The 8,617-nt window shown below is 36.6% G+C and overlaps 1 pseudogene; it reads left to right on the top strand.

Annotated features, from left to right (window-relative positions):
* The window catches only part of LOC114053932, a 13,984-nt pseudogene extending 7,031 nt beyond the window's left edge, over nucleotides 1-6,953 (top strand).
* Nucleotides 6,954-8,617: the final 1,664 nt, after the last annotated feature.

Below are 8,617 nucleotides of genomic sequence, written 5' to 3'. Positions count from 1 at the left end.
TTCTTTCTTTCTTTCTTTCTTTCTTTCTTTCTTTCTTTCTTTCTTTCATATCCTCAGTGCTTAACACAATGCCTGGAATGTAGTTGGCATTTAACAAATGCTTATTGTCTGAGATAAAAGTGTATTTGCTAGATTACAATTAACATTAAGGTCCTGGCTAAGGGCCTTAGAATAGTGTGGCTTCTTTTAGGCAGATTCTAAAATTTCAACTACATACCACTTAGTCCTTAATCTTCTGTACACAGGTATAATTAAAGACAATATTTGTGAGAGATCACTCCCAAAAACCTTTTGATTTAAATGTTAAATGATGTGGATCACTCCATCTCAGTTTACCCAAAATGATTGCCACTATCTTCCTTGACCTATAAGACTCACCACTCACTACATTTGTTATCTCTTTAGCATCCTTTTGGATGCTGAGAACTAGATGAAGTCCTGCCACATAATTCACAGGCTACTCACTGGAGGTCCTAGGCTAGGTAATGGTCTTGGTCTATCTTACCATAAATTTCTGGGAGTGTTTTTTTTCATGTGTCTCTCTTTGTATTCTGCTCTGAGCCCAAAGTTGGGATAAAAAGATCCAGACCCTCCTAGCACACAACCTCTTGTATCTCTGGAATAGAATGGTGGTTCTCTTTGTTTTAAAATGTGTCCCCTTAGTATGACATTCAAACAATCTTAGGCAACTGCCTTCAAGTTAAATGCCCCAGGCAATTCAGCCCTTAAATGCCCATCCCTTTCATATTCCACAGTACAGGGGAGAAATAATGGATATCTGCTTCTCTCCAGGGCTGCCACACGTTGAATTAATGCTTCATCATCAAAGCTGAAAAGGGCACTGACCATTGGTTATCAGACAATGACAGTAGTTCTGACCATTACTTTAGTGCCTTCTGACAATTTCATTGCTTCCTTGAGAAACTGGGATAAGGTACCAGAGGCATACCAAGAATTAGTGAATTGAATTGCATTTGTCCTTTTTAGGAAAGATTAAAATTGCACTGTGTTTTATGTTTCCTCTTCTCTAGAGACTGGGGTTTAGTCACTAAAATAGGGAGAGATACAGCATTTGACTTTTTTCAGAGCATTTCCCATACTGAGACATTCATTATGGTTTTACTTGCCCATTCAGCCACTTCCAAGAGTCATTGCTGAGTATGATAGTTTGTATTCAGAAAGGACTCACAAACATAATAGCAATGATTTATCTTGAAGCAGATCCATTATCCTTGTATTTTCTTTCTTCCACTTATCTCATTTCATTGAGAGATCAATAATATAAAAATATAATGAACTACACTATTTGAAAGACAGCTAGGTTCCAATTAGTGTGAATAACGAATCCTATGATATGGTGACTTTATTCCAGTTTCTACCACATATTTCCATTGAACTGGGATGAGTTACCATATTTTATATAATTTTAACTTCGAATAGTGAGAATTCAAATACATGCGACTGCTTCCTGGATTCTTTATTTGCACTGATCAGAACCTAACTTATCTATAAAAATTCTAATTATGTGAAATGCTTAATGCTGTTGTTTGGACCTGATCTTATAATTACCAGACCCCAATCTTTTAATTAAATGTTATTGCCTAAAATATGTGCTTAATGTCTGTGTGATATCATTCATGAAATGTATGATTGGAAAAGCAGGCAAGCTACTCATGTAACAAGACTAAAGACAGATATCCTGAAGGTATCCTGTGTAAAGACTTCGTAGAAACCCAGACACATTGGGTAGATCTTTATGGCGAATTTATGGAAGAACATGTACAAATTTTCATAAGAAGTGAAGATGGGTGAATAATGGATAATCTCCATTGGTGATCTAAAGGATTCACTGAAGTGTTGAAGTTCTGTATCCCAACTAAAGCTTAATTATCTGGATCCCTGCCTAAGTATAAGATGTAGAGAGTATCCTTTACATCATTATTTTTCTGGAGATTTAAGAAAATGTACATATAAGTAAAATTATTGTTCTGTGCAAAATTTAATTCAATTCAATTTAAGAAGTATTTATTAAGTGCCATACTGAGTTGGTGGGGGGCAGAGGATGATCCTTCAAAGGAGATTGAGGAGTAGTCAGAAAGGTAGGAGAGGAACCCACAGAAATCAGTATCCCAGAAGCCAAGGGAAGAAAAATGTCTGTGATGAGGGCATGACTGACAGTATCAAAAGCTTCAGAGAGGTCAGGATATTTTAGTATGGAGAAAATGTCATTAAGCTTAGCAGTAAGAGATTATTTATTGCCTTGGAGAATAGTTGCAGCAAGTGATGAGATCAGAAGTGTAACTGAAGACAATTGAGAAAAGACGAGGAAATAAAGTCTATTGCTTATTTAAATTTTCTCAGAGTTTATTTTTGTTTAACTTATATTGGTTATAATAATCTTATCTGGCTGTTTAATGTTTTTAAATATATAAATAATATAAAAAATGGACAAGGTTACTTAGCTGTCACCAAATAAGCAAATGTCAATACTTAGATTGTGTTTGTGGCCTGTTGGTATGTTAATCTTTATGAATTATTCTCCACACCAGAGTTTCAGTGTGTGGTGCAATGTGTGGTGCATGGATCCACTGGGGAACATGAGAAAATTCATTGGGGTGTGAAAAGGAATTATTGGAATGGAGGACAGCAACATAGCTGTAGTCAAAGCTGCCTTCTTGTGCTACTTTCCTTCCCCTGCCTGCACCCAGTGGAGGTTGTTCTATCAGGGGTGAGGAACATGTGATCTCGAGGCCACACATGGCCCTCTAGGTCCTCAAGTGTGGCCCTTTGACTGGATCCAAATTTCACAGAACAAATCCCCTTAATAAAAGGATTTGTTCTATAAAACTTGGACTCAGTCAAAAGGCTGCACCCAAGGACCTAGAAAGCCACATGTGGCCTCAAGGCTGCAGGCTCCCCACCTCTGTGGTAGTCAATGGCAGACTCACTTATTCTCTGGTAGACACTCCTTCCCCAGCCCATTCCAGACCCCATTCCTACAAACCCCCCTCCTACTGCCAATAACAGTTTACATCTCTTATGTCCCTGAAGCCCGTGGAGAATAAATGACTTGCTCAAGGTTACAAAGCTAGTGATTATCAATGGCAGGATTTGAACTCAGGTTTCACCTGCTTCCAGGTCTAGCACTTTTTTTTTCTACTATATCACACTGCAGCATCAGTTATCAAAATTTCTTTGCTTGATGCAGATTGCACTCTCTCCCTGTGCCTTAGAAACCACTTTTGAGACGCGCTGGAGCCCAAAAAATTCATCATTCTTTGGACACTCCTCGATGATTTATCTACCCCTTCAAATTCACCTAGAGTGATGCTCAGATGTAATAAAAAGTCCATTGCTGGACCTATACCTGAAGCTTTTCCAGCTTGAAAACACAATCAATCAAACACAAACAACAGGCATTTATTAAATCCCCATTATGTGCCAGGCACTGTGTTAGGTGCTGGAGGTTAAAAAACAAAAGCGATACATTCTCTGCCCTAAGAAAGCTTACATTCTATAGGAAGAAAAGAGTAAACAGTAGGACACAGTTCCACACATAAATGATTGGGTATACAACAGTTTCTACTCGACCAAGATAGCCTTTGAAAATCCAGAGTAACCTTCTTACCAGGATGAACTACAAAGAAATGTGGGGAAGGACCTGACCCTAATGAGGTGAAAATTTTAAGCAGAGAAAACTAAATTATGCCAAAAATGTTTTCTCTACATATAGAACCAGGTAGCCAAGCCTATAGCTTGTCAAAAGTAATTATTCTGTTTTGAATAGTTTATTTCTGTGGTGCCTGTCATTCATAAAACAACTACTTTCAATCATACAAAATAGGTAATTTGCAGCTGAAATAGCTTTATGTATGAAGTGATTTCTGGATCAAATGTAAGCACCCATTTTTATATCTTCTTTGACAATATGTATTCATGAATGAAAGCTGAAGATATTATTATATCAAATTTTTCTTATTTGGTCAAGTCTGCCCTCAGAAACTAAATTGCTTTAGTTATGGAAACATTTTTTTTCAGATAATACTTCACTAAATGTTGGGGCAGATTGGTGGCTACTATCATTAGATTTCAATGAAGGAGGAATAAAGAGTTTCAATAGGACAACATAACCACTATGGTATTGGATATATGCATAAAATGTTTTCAATGAGTCTGTGAAAACATCTTATATTTAAAATATTTTTAGGATACAAAGGTAATGATCTATAAATTTTTTATTAGAACTACCTATTTCCTTAAATAGTTATTATAAGACTATACCTGCATAAAGAAAGAGGTAGGGTGGTATAACAGTACTGGTCTTGGAGTCAAGAATTTCTGGATTCAAATCCTGTCTCAGAAACTAACTGTGTGACAATACACTAGGGTTCACGGAAGATATAGACAGGTCATGATTTGTATTAGTGGGAGACAATCATAGTGGATATTCTGTATGCTCAGAACCAGAAATAGGTAGTATGGCTCCCAAGACGGTAGATGATGCAATGCTCAGTATAACATACTTTAAAGAGACTTTTGGTTCTTCAGAATCTGGTTAACCCTGTAGCCTAGCCAATGGTCAATGAATCTTCCTATAACCTTTGGAAAGAGGAAGAGAGATGCAACATTGAATGAAAGAATGTTATAAGCAAGGGATCATGGTTTTGGGACCCTGAGTGTGGTAATCAACCACCATTCAAGGAAATGAACCACAATTTGGGTGAGATGGTTGGCTGGAAGTAACTACAGAAGCAGCCTTGCCCCCCTGGATTTCTGTACCTTAGTGGGAAGCCCTAAATAGTTCATCCTTATATTATCTCTGCCTATGCTAATGAAATCATAGAACCTTTGTGTATTTTTGTACAGTTCTGTGACTACTAAGCAATGATTTTACAAGTGAATAAAGAAATTATTGGTATCCATATTAGTCTGTTATTTTCTGAATGCTATATTTACAAAACATTTGCTACAGTGGTATGCTCAATGAGAAGGAGGTGTTGATTTGCATGATATCAGGGGTCCTTCAGGTCTAAGAATTGACAATATTTGTGCATGGGGATTTTTATGCTTTATACAACTGGGAAGTGATTACAATAATTTGAGCATAGTCCCCTGGACTAATTAAGTCTTCAGAATGTTTTCATTTCCTTTGCGGCCATAATGGGGTGAAAGAGGGGAGAAATGTAGTTCATGTACATGAGCGATGATTTTTCTGCTTCCCAAGCAGCACATCTCTTATTCAGAGTATGAGGCTTGTACTAGTACATCCAGAAACAACAACAACAACAACAACAACAACAACAACAACAACAACAACAACAAAACACATTTATTTATCATATTCTTTGTGTCATACCAAATAGTCAGCTCCCAAATGACTTTTTTAACCAAAATATTTGCTTAAGACACAGCACACTTAGCCATTCCATACCTTTAGATGGATTCATAAATAACCTGAGTATAGAAATTTTTGTCATATTGAAAAACTTTGGGATAAAAACCTTAATAAGAACAGATTACATCTTTAAATATCTGAAATAAAACCTAAAAAACCAAAGTCTTAGCTAATTGAAAAGTGTGCATAAAAGAATCTTTTAAAAATTACATTGTGGAAGACATCTCCAAAGGCCTCATGATGGAAAATGCTATCCACATCCAAAGAAAGAACTATGGAGTTCAAATGCAGATCGAAGCATACGATTTGCTATTTTTTTTCTTCTGTTGTGTTTTGTTTCCTCTTTCTGGTGGTTCCTCTTATTGGTTCTAATTCTTACTTACAACATCACTAATGTGAAAATATGTTTAATAGGTCCCAATTTCTTCTCTATCTGAACAGCAATTGGAAAACTTAATTCAGAAATTGAGAAAAGCCAGTAAAGATATGGATTGTACACTTAAAGATCATATAATGTCACATCCTGCATGTCCTAAATGACCCCCAAAATGGTGATTCTGCATTCAAGCACTTGAAACAACAGATAACATTGAAAGATTAAATTTACTGGGACCAAGAAGGTGCTTTGTTGAGTTTGGAGCTGGAAGGGGAAAATTGTCTCATTGGGTTGATATTGCCTTACAGGAAGCTGAAAAAGTCTACTTCCTGCTAGTAGAAAGGATGACTACAAGATTCAAGGTAGATGGTAAACACAAAAACAGAAACTCTGTATTTGAAAGGCTTCAAATTGATATTCATCATTTATGTTTGAGCAAAATACCTGTGCTAATAAAAGAAAAGTTACCTGTGGTTGGAATTGCAAAACATTTATGTGGTGTGGCAACAGATGGAGAAACTGAGACCCAGGCATGCTAAGTGACTGCCCAAGGTCACAAAGATCTTGCATTGCGATGTTTAGCTGAAACCTGTCGTAACAGATGCAAAGAAAGAAATGAGGAACCGGTAGCCAAGCATATAAAGAAAACAGACACAGAAAATGACACTTTAGTAAATGAAGGAAGTGAAAAGAATGAATTAGAGCAGTGGATCCCTGTGGTTGGCATTGCTATTGCACTCTGTTGTCATCACAGGTGTGATTGGAGGCATTACATGGGCAAAGAATTTTTCAGGACCCTAGGACTTGGGCCAGTGGAATTTAACTATTTCCAATGAATGAGTAGCTGGGCCACTTGTGGAATGTGGGAAACAGCTTTGGAAACATCAAAAGTTAATATAAAGAAAAGAGATGATCAGACCAGCGATAATGAAGAGCATGACTGTGAATGATACAAGAAAACAGATGATAATCCTGAAGGCTTACCTGGGCTTCTTATTGTTGAAGAAAGGAAAAATATAGGTTGTCTCTAAATTACTGATTGACCAAGGCCGAATCCAATATTTACAGCAGAAGGGATAGAACGCTTCATTACAATACTATACAGACTCCCTTGTGTCTTTAGAAAATGTCCTGTTAACAGCTTTACCCAAAAAGTCTTCAACACCAGACTCAACAACATGATGAAAGAGAAATCTGAACAGTTCCTACTGAACAATTTTATAGCCCTTCTCTGGATATTTTAAACAGATAACATCATTTATCGAAAAATTACGGGAAAATTGTCTCCCACAAGGAAGTAAAGTTTCAAATTATGTTTTTTATATTCACAAAAAGAAACTCAAAACATTTTAAATAACTGATAATATACAAACATGTTTATATGTTGTAAGCTCTTAAGTTCTGATTCAAAGACTTTAGAAGTGCTCATTACGGGGCAGCTAGGTGGCACAGTGGATAGAGCACTGTCCCTGAAGTCAGGAGGACCTGAGTTCAAATCCGGCCTCAGACCAAAAGCTTGACATTTACTGGCTGTGTGACCCTGGGCAAGTCACTTAACCCCAACTACCTAAGCAAAAAAAAAAAAAAGTGCTCATGTTTAGATAATTCACCAGATCCTCAAAATAATCCTCTTCAGTAGGTCATCTTGAGATATTTTATTCATCATTATTTATAGAGACTAGCAAAACAGTTGGACAATTTTCTTTGTTTTCTGAAATATAAAAGCATTCCCACGTAAAACCTAGAATCTTAACAAAAGTGCCTCTTTGTCACAAAATTAGCTTTAGCTTATGATGCTTGTCCAATTTCCTGAGGGAGGCTAATATATCCTTTCTTGTTTTTAAGAAAAGGTTTAGCAAGGGAAAATTGACTGATTCTTTCATTTTTCTTAATCCTTTACCCCCTTCCTTTCCCTTTTGTTCCCTTCCCTTCTCTTCTTTCCTTATGCAGGAGTGTCCTTATCCAAAGGGCTATAACACATAACATAGGTGTTTCTACAGTATCAAATGGATTTAACTTTCCACTGTAAAGGAATTCAATAAAAACTTTGTAAAATATTGTGTAAGCAAGGTCCTGAAACAGTGCATTGCTCAGGAGCTATAGGATGGATTTGTCAAAGTTGCCTATGGTTACAACCAATTCTCATTTATGGAGAGCTGGTCTTCCTATCCTCAAATACATGCCTTAATTATAAGCTCTAGATTTGGAATCAGAGGACTAGAATTCAAATCCAGGTTCTCCTATTTACAATCTTAGTGACTGATAAATGCTTTTGCTTGTCAGTTTCCTCACTTATGAAATGAAAGGGTTGGATTAGAATCATCAGATGATCTCCAAGATTCCTTCAGCACTAAATTCTATGATTGAAAGGATTTTCTGGGTTAATGACTTTTTTTTTGCCATTTTAGTGTGGATTAATATACTCACTTAGAAGAGTATAGATACAAGGAGGAAAAATGTATCTTAAATCATTTTGTTCCTTCCTTAAATTGCTTTAGATGATTAAGTTTATCCAAGGAGGGGGTTAGTTGGTCTTTGATCAAATGATTGTGTGCCCTTACTACTACCATCAAACTGATGTAGTCATAGAATGCAAAAGGCAGATAATAAGAGTTGAGTCATTAATAAAATGTTAACCAGCTGTGTCCCATATCCCATTCTGATGTGTGAAAATATTGAATTGGAAGAGAAGCTGTGCCCTGGTTGGTTCAAAGCTGGCCATATTGCTGCAGGCTCTAATTAGTTACTCATGCCAGACCTAGAGTTAGTCCCAGCATTCTGAAATTGCAAAAGAGCACAGTACAAGAGCAGCTTTGTTGAGTGACTCCTTACCATACTAGAGGGCA

The sequence above is a fragment of the Vombatus ursinus genome, unplaced genomic scaffold (genome assembly GCF_900497805.2).
Source record: "Vombatus ursinus unplaced genomic scaffold, bare-nosed wombat genome assembly UNPS02014812.1, whole genome shotgun sequence".
NCBI lineage: Eukaryota > Metazoa > Chordata > Mammalia > Diprotodontia > Vombatidae > Vombatus > Vombatus ursinus.
The sequence above is the reverse complement of the archived record's forward strand: the minus strand, read 5'-3'. Positions and strand labels throughout refer to the sequence as shown.